Below are 11426 nucleotides of genomic sequence, written 5' to 3'. Positions count from 1 at the left end.
TGCAATAGTTCTTGAAAATAATGACCTTGTCTTGTATCACTGAGAGAAGTAAATTGCTTGAAAGGGGAAAAGTCAAATCATTCCAAAACTGCTAAAAATTATTTTAAAAACCGTGATTTAGTTTGGAATTATGATTGTAGTCTGTTGAATAGTATTTACCATGGCATTTCATACCCATGGTATTTTATACCTTCTGACTATCAATTTTAGTATTATTAGATGTTTGTGTAATCACTTGCTTATTTAAATGAATTTTGAGTACTGCCTAATTGTCAGTTATATGAATAAATTACATGTCATTCTACTGAAACATATAGTGGATTTCATTTTAATATTATTGTGCTCGTACAGCTTCTGAATATGCAAATCCGTGAGTGGGTAGAATGCCAAAGGCAGATAACCTGGAGCTGACTATAAATCATGCCATCATTCAGAGTTCCCAGGTGTGGGTTAGAATGTGTTATGTCTGAGAGAAATCTTTAATCTTGAGACCTAATGGTGCTTTAATGAAAGAACAAGATCCAGCTTTGTCTTCATAACTTCCTATGAAGGCTGCCTTGGCTACTGCTAGACAGAAACACTAGCTGCCCACTGTTTCCTTGCCTAGTCTAACCCCTCCGGGGATTGCACTATCCTTTGCCTTCCGGCCATGTACCAGGTGGCAGCATTTTGCAATGCTTCTGTTACAGCCCTGTGCTCTTTCTCAGAATGGGGAAAGGAAGAGGGGTTGTTAACACATGATGTGTACAATGCGTAATGACAAGAATATATATTCCTCCTGAGTAAGTGAGAACTTGTGAACCTAGTAAATGGCCTGTCTTGGGAGCCCTGAATTTCCACCTTAGCTGCTGCAATGAAGGCATGATTTCATATGCAGTACAGCCTCTGCCAGCCACGTGTTCATTGTCTCTGTCTATCTGCTGTGGTCCCTTGTCACTGACATAGCTTGATAGCATGTGGCACTTACACCAGCTCACGTCTCTTCTGTGTGGCTAGAGATGGTTGATGCTAACAAATCTAAGAGTTCCCCTCCCAGCCCCTTGAATGCTTCCTTTCTGTTGTATGTTAATATGGCTGCACAAGTTTAGGATGAACAAGCTCTGACAGCTCCTTCTAGTTCTGAGTATTATTAGATTTCTCATTCACACCACTCTGTAGACGATGCATGCTCCCCAGTAACACAAAGTGAGGTGAGAAAAGAAGAGGAGAGGGTTTTAACAGCATCAAAAACGTGTGATATGCGTGAGCATGTGTGTGTGTATGTGTTTCCTTGAAGTATTTTTAGCTTGCTTATACTTATTCCATTGAACAAGGGTCTACCATATAAAATGTAAATTGTGTCGCAAGCTTTCCAAAACACTACTTGCTATGATACAAGTACATTCGGTTTGCACTACAGAAAGAAAACCCTTTGAAGCGCCATCTCTGAAACTGGAGACTTCAATCTGACTTCCCTTCTCACAGTTCTTGTTATTGAAAAAAATTTTGCCTGAGAACCCACCGTATTTTCTATATTTGAAAAGAGGCTTAAATATATACCAATCCCAAGAGACAGGTTGACCTTACAATATATGTTCCAAAACAGGCAAATTGGGACAGTTGAGAAAACCAAGGAGTTAAGTGACCAAGAGAGACCAAGACTCAGATGATAGGTATAGGGATTGTCCACCCACAACTTAATTAGGCAAATACAACCCAATTTCTGCACTTTCTAACCTCTGGCACAAGTACATCATAGGCACATAGACATTTCGATATCCAGGATACCACCCAAAATCTTAGAGACCCCCCCCCCCCCGCAGGTATGGACTTGGTTTGAGCCGAGAAGCCCAGCTGCACAGACTGGGCCTAACTTGGTGATGGGAAAATAAAACCTCGCTGTTGAACTCCATGGCCACAAATTATCTTGATCCATAAACCTACGGGGCCAGATCCAAATTGAATGGAAGTGAGGAGGGGACCAGAGTTGGTGGGGGGTGGGGAAATGGAATGGGAGATGATGGAGAGAAGAGGAAAGGAATAGAAAAAAAGGAAAATCGGCCGGGCGCGGTGGCTCACGCCTGTAATCCTAGCACTCTGGGAGGCCGAGGTGGGCGGATCGTTTGAGCTCAGGAGTTCGAGACCAGCCTGAGCAAGAGCGAGACCCCACCTCTACTAAAAATAGAAAGAAATCATATGGACAGCTAAAAATATATATAGAAAAAATTAGCCGGGCATGGTGGCGCATGCCTGTAGTCCCAGCTACTCGGGAGGCTGAGACAGGAGGATCGCTTGAGCTCAGGAGTTTGAGGTTGCTGTGAGCTAGGCTGACGCCACGGCACTCACTCTAGCCTGGGCAACAGAGTGAGACTCTGTCTCAAAAAAAAAAAAAAAAAAAAAAGAAAAAAAGGAAAATGGCCAGGTGTGTTGTCTCAAGACTACAATCCCAGCCACTTGGGAGGCTGAAGCAGGAGGATCGCTTGAGCCCAGAAGTTCAAGTGAGTTATGATTGAGCCACTGCACTCCAGCCTGGGTGATAGCTCGACACCCTGTCTCTTAAAAAAATAAAAATTAACAATAAATAAATAAACAAAAGGGAAGTCTCAGCTAGGCCTATAGCCATTGAGCCATTGTGACAAATCAATGCCTGTAATTCTTCAGGGAGCTCAACCGAAGTAACTACTCTAATCTAGAAACAAAATGACAGAAAAGCACAACCAAGTTTAACATCAAGTCCTAGAAGATGAACGAGATTCTGGTATGAATTCCATTTCAAGAGCTAATATTTAGTGTCTTCTTATGCTATTAATATACACCAGGACTATGCTAGTCCTTACCTCGCATTATTTCATCTCCTTCACAATGCACAAAGTCAGATGGGTTTTTGTTTGTTCGCTTGCTTATTTTTCTAGACAAGCAGGCTTAGAGACTTGAATACATTGCCAAGGGTCTCAAGAGAGAGAAGTAAATGGCATAGTTAGACCTTGAACCCAAGGCCTTAAGCCCAGACTTTTAGTCATGAAGCTGTTCACCTCACTGGAATTCTTCTCAACTGTCCCAGGGACTGGCTAATTACAAACATACATACACATATGCACACACACACACACCCCCTATCCCCAAGTGATAATCAATATGTTAATAAATATTTCTTGCTCAGAAAGGGTGAATGCAAATGCTACCATACTGTCCCTCAGGACTTCCCACATTTTTGGTCAGAAATGTTTCCCCTTGACACACAAAGAACAATTCTGACAGGATCATGAGCTCTTTCTCCTGATCCCCGTCTCTCTCGGGGGAGGAAGGCTGCTGCCTCCTCCCTGCTCGCCCTGCCCTCAGGAAACCTTAGCAAGGTGGGTTTGCAGAGCCTGGGCTGAGGCAGGCTCAGGCTGGAAACCACAGGGCATTTCTGTGGAAAGCAAAGCAGCGCTTTGGGTGTGTGGCCTCTTCATAAATAAAACATTCCTTTCCCAATTGAAGTTCTTGTGCCTCATCGACCTGACACAGCCTCCAGAATGCAGCTACTCACAGACGCACTAACAGGAATTATGTCCTCTGTTAACATCCCCGGGAGGCTTTGTGGAAACCCCACAGGGGTGGTTAGGAGAGGGTCAGGACAACGTTACAAAGATCAAAATGTTGACTATTTTTTGTCATAGCACCGTACTATGTTTCAGGAAAAACCAGAGAAGAAAAGCTTATGACAACTAGGAAAGTATGACAAAAAGAAGAGAAAGCTGAGATTAAATTGGAAAAACCGCAGTTAAACTCCCTTTGTCACGCAGGTTAAGCGGTCTCTTTGTGACTGCCACCTACCGTATAAGGGCTCGGATGAATTCCACAGCATCCCAAGGCACGGGTTTTGGAGTAGGGTTTGTCAGGAAAATTTCTAAAGCAGGGATCAGCAAGAGAAGAGGGTAGCAGTGCTTCCTGTCACCCCAAGGCATGCAGGGCCTAGGTGCTGTGCCAGGTACACTGTGGGTCTGAGTTCAGGCAGAGAGAGCCCCGACCCCCGGTTGTTGTTTCTTTTAGGGCAAGTATGGACGCAACCTCGGCAGAGGTGTGATGATCTGATCAGAAGACTTTGCAGCCAGGCAGTCTGGACTGGCCACCAGCCGCCCTGCACCTGGAGACCTTGGGGTCTGTGGGATGTCACCCTTGGGTAGGAAATCCCTGGTCCTACGGGAAGCTGAGCGTGGATGCAACCCCTCTGCTGGGAGAGAGAGGAGCCTTCAGTGGCAGCTGGTTTGTCCAAGCAGCCCAGAGAGAGCTCATGAGTTAATTTTTGAGAAATCTTGTCATATCACACCCATATACTTACATCTTTGACATATTAGTGCTTCTGTGCCAAGTGTATAGCAATTATAGAGGAATAAAGACATAGCAGCCTCAAACTATGTGATACTGAGAGTTACATAATCCACTTTTGGTGAAATTTTTACTCTTTCTGCAGCATACAACAGGAAAAATTTAGCAGTCAAAAGAGCCGTGTTCTAGGGTATGTGCTGCCAGCCTTCCTTAGGTCAGTGACTTAATCCCTCTGATTTTACTTTTACCATCCATAACATAAATGTAAAAATGGCAACTCCTCTTGGGAGGATTACTATAAGAGTAAAAATCAAATAAGCTATGGTTTGGTTTTTATCCATTTGGCTTTTGGCTGTGAGCTTACTCTAACAGAGAATTAAGCTACAAAATTTGTCCTTGTTCTTAGTGTTCCCCATTAATTCAATTCAGTAAATATTTATGGAGAACTTATTTTAGTACCAGGCATCGTGCCAAGTCTGGGGATCAAATGGGAAACAAGACAGTGGCCCTGGTTTCAGGGACCTCACAGTCTATCTAAATCTAGTGCCTTGCTTCTCAAAGTCTGATCTTTGGGCCACCAACGTGAGCATTGCTAGACACAAATAATCTCAGCCTCCTCCCCAGACCTACTGAATGGGAATCCTCATTTAACACTCTCCCCAGGTGATTTGTGTGCACATCGAGTTGAGAAAACACTAAGAGGGTATTGATCTGGTTGTCCTCCACTGAAACCTGACAAGGTTCAGTCTTAACTGTTAATGGTTTAGAAATAAATCAAACACTCCCTTTGTTTTCTCTAAATTTACTGTCAGTATAACTTGACCCAGCTTCCACCTCTAACAAAGAAAGATTGCGTGTTTGTTGTCATTGCCTAGAGGTACAAACAGAAGCTGGCACAGAGAAGGAGGAGGTCCATCACTCTGGACACAGGCCTCCGAGGACAGCCTGCCCATACCCCAGATGCTTCTGGGGAAGCTTCCTGCAGCAGCCCAAAGGTGGTGCTGCCCCCGTGCAGACTCCCACTGAGGCCTTTCTCAAAGAGCTTCCTTCTCTCAAGGTGTCTGTACGGTGGCCAACCTCCTAGATGCTGGAGAAGACAAACAAATAGACTCTTCGCTTGTTGGCTTGTTAGTTATCCCTTCACTAAACAGAACTACCTAGTTGCAACTTGCGACTGCATTAGTGTGCTCAGGCTGCCAAAACAAAACACCGTAGACTGGGCGGCTCAAACATTCTCACGTGTCTGGAGGCTGGAAGCCTGAGATCAGGGCGGCAGCATGGTTGGGTTCTGGCGAGGGCCTTCCTCCAGACTTGCAGATGGCCACGTTCCCACGGTGTGCTCACGTGACCTTTCCTAGGTGCACGTGTGTGAAGAGAGAGAGAGAAAGGGGGAGAGACTTCTCTTACTCTCTTCTTATAAGGCCACCAGTCCTATTGGATTATGACCTCATTTAACCTTAATTACCTCCAAATGCCTCTCTCTCCAAATACAGTCACATTGGGAGTCGGGGCGTATGAATTCAGGGGGGCCACATTCAGTCCGTAGCAGCAGAAGTTATTTGAAGTCTGAGCTTTGTGCTTTCTAGAAGTGAACCCAGGAGCTTGAAGGCACCAATTCAATTTAAAAAATGCAACTCTGCTGCCTTATTGTTCTGACCCTATTTTAAGAAAATACCAAAACATTTGCAGAGCAAAATAGAACCCCTCTTAAATAAACCAAAGAATCTCACACGGACTAACAACAACCTGAATCTTTTTAAATAATCTAGATTATAATGAATTTAAATCAATTAAAAATACTAGCCAATTACAAGAAAGCTATTAAAATGGCCTTACAAAACTATAGGTTTGGAGTAACATGAATCCTTACCATAAGCCATATAGCTGATGTCCTGGCTTCAGATCTTATCTTTGCTTACGCTTATATTCCTGACTCTTTTTAAATAGGAAATGAATTAACGTGTATGAACATGCTACACAAAGGTGAGGAGGTTTTCTTTTTAAAAATTATTACTATTTATATAAACATAAGGATACATGGATCACCTAAACAGGATCTATCTAAAATTCCATTAACTTGCTGTGGATTTATTTGATTTTACAGATTAATATTTTTAAATTACATTAATTTGGGTTTTTTTCCAGCTTTCAAAATCATTTTTTATTAAACTTCTTAAGATAATTATATTTGTTACAACAAGAAGTTATAAAGAATAATATGAAGAGATCCCATCTACCCTTCACCTAGTATCCCCCAATGGTAACGTCTTGCATAATTATAGTACAATATCACAACCAGAAAATTGATATTGATACCGCCTACATACCTTACTCAGATTTCACTAGTTTTATATGTTCTAATTTGTGTGTGTGTGTGTGTGTTTAGTTCTATGCAGTTTTATCATGTTGGTAGATTGGTGCAATCATCACCACAGTCAATATGCAGAACAATTTCATCACCATAAGGATGTCTTGTGCTGCCCTTTTATAAACACACCCCTCTCCTCCCCACAACCCTTGTCTCTCAGCCCTAGCAACCACTAATCTTACCAATCTGTTCTTTATCTCTATCATTTGATCATTTCAAGAAAGTTATAAAGGGAGCCATACAGTTAGTAACCTTTTTTGGATCTATTTTTGTGCTCAGTATAATTCCCCTGAGATACATCCAAGTTATTTTATGTATCAATAGTTCATCCCTTTTTACTGCTGAGTAGTATTCCATGGAATGAACATACCACAGTTTATTTGACCCTTCATCTGTTGAAGGAAATTTAGATTATCTCTAGTTTTTGGCCATGACAAATTAAGTTGCTCTGAATGTTAGTGCATATATTTTTATTGAAATATAAACTTTTGTATCTCTAGGATAAATGCCCAGGAGTGCAGTTCCTTGATCATATAGTAATTCATGTTTAATTTTAAAAGAAACAGCCACACTATTTTCCAAGATGGCTGCACCATTTTCTATTCCCACCAGCAATGTGTGAATGATCCAGCTTTTCTACATCCTCACTAGCATTTAATGTAGTCATTATTTTGTATTTTGGCCATTCTAATATGAGTACAGTGATGTCCCATTGTGGTTTTAATTTGCATTTCCCTACAACTAATGATGTTGAATGACTCTTCATGTGTTTATTTGCCATTTTATTTATTTATTTATTTATTTATTATTTTTTGAGACAGAGTGTCACTCTGTTGCCCTGGGTAGAGTGCAGTGGCATCATCATAGCTCACTGCAACCTCAAACTCCTGTCTCAGCCTCCCGAGTAGCTGGGACCACAGGTGCCTGCCACAACACTCTGCTAATTTTTCTATTTTTAGTAGAGACAGGGGTCTCGCTCTTACTCAGGCTGTTCTCAAACTCCTGAGCTCAATCAATCCACCCGCCTCGGCCTCCCAGAGTGCTAGGATTACAGGTGTGAACCACCACGCCCAGCTTTATTTGCCATTTTATATCCTCTGCAGTGAAATGTGTTCATGTCCTTTGCCCATTTTCTAAATGAATTGTCTGTTTAGTTTTGAAAGTTTTTATATGTATGAGATGCTGGTCCTTTGTTATATATGTAGCTTGTAAATATTTTTCCTAGTAGGTAGTGTATCTTTTCATCTTCTTAACAGAGTCTTTCACAAAACAAAAGATTTTAATTTTAATAAGGCCCAATCTATCAATTTTCCTCTAATGGATTGTACTTTTAGTGTCAAGTCTAAGAACTCTTCACTCAGTCTAGGCCCTGAAGATTTTCTCCTATGATTTTTTTTTTCTGAAGGTTTTATAGTTTCACATTTCACATTTAAATACATGATCCATTTTCAGTTAATATTTGTATGAAGGATGATGTTTAGGTTGAGGTTCATTTTTTTGCCTGTGGATGTTTAATTGCTCTTGCACCATTTATTGAAAAGGCTGTCCTTCCTCATTGAATCGATTTTGCCCCATTGTCAAAAATCACTCAAGCATATTTATGTGGGTGCCATAGGTATTCATAAAAATCACGTTATCTGGTCTTTAGTTTCTTATCTGAGAATCACAGTTCATTCAAAAAATAATTATTCAAAAGCAAATTATGTAACCAAAATGTACCCCAATAGTGTTCTGAAATTTAAGAAAAATAAGTAAAAATAAAAAATTATTGATCTCTGCTATGAGGCAGACAGTGTGCCAGGCACACCATCTCTGCCCTTAAATTATCAGTCTTGCAAGTGAATAAACATCTAAGCAAATATTAATATGTCAAGATAGGACAAGGATTATAATTGAGGTTGGATAACTTTGAGAACACGAATTGTGGCTGTGGGGAAGGTGGAAGAGTTTCCCAGGAAGAGTACTGCTGAACCCAAGTCTTAAAAGAAGCACAGGAATCTCCAGGTACAGCAGAGACGGTTAGTCGTTCCCCAGTAGTTGTGTGAAACTTCCCTCGTAGTGATAGAAATGCCTGTTTTGAGCTGGAGTACTGGCTGCCCAGAACAAAGAAGACTTACATGTCCTGACTTCACTTACAGCTAGGTATCATCATTTGACTGTTTCTGACTAATTGCATGTAAGTGGGAGTGTTGTTGGAAAGCGGCTAAGAATCTTCCATAAAGATATATGGAATGTACCCTCTGCCCCTTCGTTTCTTGGTTCGTTCTGCTACTGTAAACCAGATGTGATAGGAGCCATTTTGGATGCCAAATACAAGAGCCACACCCAAGGGATGTCAGGGTGGGGAGTTGAAAGTAGTTTAGGTCCCTGAGAACCTCAGAAGCCCTGGGAAGCCCTGGGAAGCCCTGGACTGCCTTCCTCCAGACTTTAACGTGAAGGTGAAATAAACTATCTTGTTTAAGCTACTATCCTTTATTTCAGTCTCTGTTATTTATAGCTAGGCCTAATCCTCACTAATAGACCAGGTACAAACACATGGAGACATACATAACACATCCAGGGAACAACATTAGCTGAGAACAGCTGGTGCACAGGGGCTTTGGGTGCTCTTTTTTGTTTGTTTGTTTGTTTGTTTGTTTGTTTTTAGAGTCAGGGTCTCACTCTATCATCTAGGCTGGAGTGCAATGGTGCAATCATAGCTCAATGCAGCCTCGACCTCATGGGCTTAAGCGGTCCTTCTGCCTCAGCCTTCCAAGTAGCTAGGACTACAGGCATATGCCAGCATGCCCAGCTAATTTTTTTAATTTTTTGTATAGATGGGATCTCACTGTGTTGTCCAGGCTGGTCTCAAACTCTTGGCCTCAAGCCGTCTCCCTGCCTCAGCCTCTGAAAGTGCTGGGACTACAGGCATGAGCCACCACGCCCAACCCACAGGTACTTATTGATACCTAACTAGAAATAAAGCAGGAGCTAGAGACAAAGGCAGAAGCCAGGTTATGAAGGGTGTGGTATACCAGGTCTGCTCATATTCAGGAACACAGATCTTTCATGTAAAATCTTCCCTGGTGAAAGATTTTGGAATACCCACACATCCAGATGTGTTCTTCCACAAACCATTTGAGAGAGAGAGAGAGAAAGAGAGAGGGGGGGCCTTGGCCTTGGTTCTGTGCCAGAGCACTGTGCAGGCTGCTGTCTCCTGCAGCTCTGCTCGGCAGCTCAGCCCTCCTGGCTCCCCTGCTGCTTCAGCAGCTGACACTGCAGCTGTGGGTCATGCAGGCATTATGACAGATCATTCAGAGGCCACTGGTCACCAGGTCCCTCCAACAGCACTGCTTGTAGATGTGGCCTCACCGAAGATGCTTAAGAGACAGAGTAGAGTCTTCAGACTCTGGCCCAAACTCCCCTCCTCCATCGATGAGAAGCCAAGACCAGATGGGATTTCAGACACCATTCTACCCTCTCCATCCCTTCCCTCACCTTCGGAATCCCCAAACACACACACACACACAGACGCATGTGTATATGGATATATACAGCAGGCCTGGGACTATCATAGGGGTGAGATGTGGTCAGATTTGCATTTACGAAATTCTCTCTGCTTGCTCAGAGTGAAGAATGGCTGGAAGCCAACAGGAGAAGAAGAAAATAGAACTCTGATGCCCAGGTGAGAAATTCCAAGTACCTCAACAAAAGCAGAGAACGAGAGGATATATTTGAGTATTCCATCCCCTGAGAGAGGAAGGGTTATATTTGAGTAACACAAAATAAGCAGAATCAACAGAATTCGGTAACTGGTTAGACATAGGGGTGAGATATAGGGAGGAGTATGGGGTGACTTCTGAGACTAGAGGACCTAAGTTATTAATAATCATGATAATAGCAATAATCACCAATGACTGACCACCTACTCCATGCTATTCCTTGGATCAAGCACTTCATACTCATTGTCTCTTTTAACCCTCAAACTAACTCTATGGTATAGTGTTTTTATCCATAATTTACAAATAAGGAAACTGAGGCAGAGAAAAGCTGAGTGCCTTGCTTAAAATTCCCCAGCTAGAAAGGAGCAAGGATATCCTGCAAATCTAATTTTTCTGGCTTGGGCCAGGTCTTCATTACACAACCATATGCTATACCCCACCAGCTCGGCACTTAAATCTTCTATTTTTAAGAAAAGGAACTGAAAGAAAATATATCAAAATGGTTACCTTTGGGTGGTAGAATTATAAGTTATTTTTATTTAATACATATCTATGTTTTCCACATTTTCTTCTATGAGTACATGTGGTGTCTATAATCTGAAGAAAATAATAAATGTTTTCATTTAAATAACACAAATAACACTTTAGGAGAAAAAAATAATAGCCTCGGGAGTCTAAATTTATGCATGTTCTTTGGCAGGAAAGATGAGACTGTCTTAAACAATAAGGCCCAGGTTGCTACTAAAAGTGAGAGCCAACCCTAATGATATTCCCAGTAAAAGCCTTGACAGACAGGAGCCCCCTGGGCTGGTGCTGGTGCTGGTGCTGGCCAGGACCCCCGTTTTGCTTAGCCATTGCCTTGAGAGTTTCTCTCCATCTTGCTGGCTCTCAGAGACCACTTGGTTTTGTTTTTGTTTTGTTTTGTTTAATTTTATCAGTAATAATTTTAGGCACCGAAGCAAAGATTCCAGACAGTACGTCCTCTGCCGACACTTCATAACTCCCTAAATAATGACATCATGAATATGTATGTCTTGTTATTATTGCTGCTGCAAGGAATGACAGTTTCA

Source organism: Eulemur rufifrons, chromosome 6 (assembly GCF_041146395.1).
Source record: "Eulemur rufifrons isolate Redbay chromosome 6, OSU_ERuf_1, whole genome shotgun sequence".
NCBI lineage: Eukaryota > Metazoa > Chordata > Mammalia > Primates > Lemuridae > Eulemur > Eulemur rufifrons.
Note: the sequence above shows the minus strand (reverse complement) of the source record.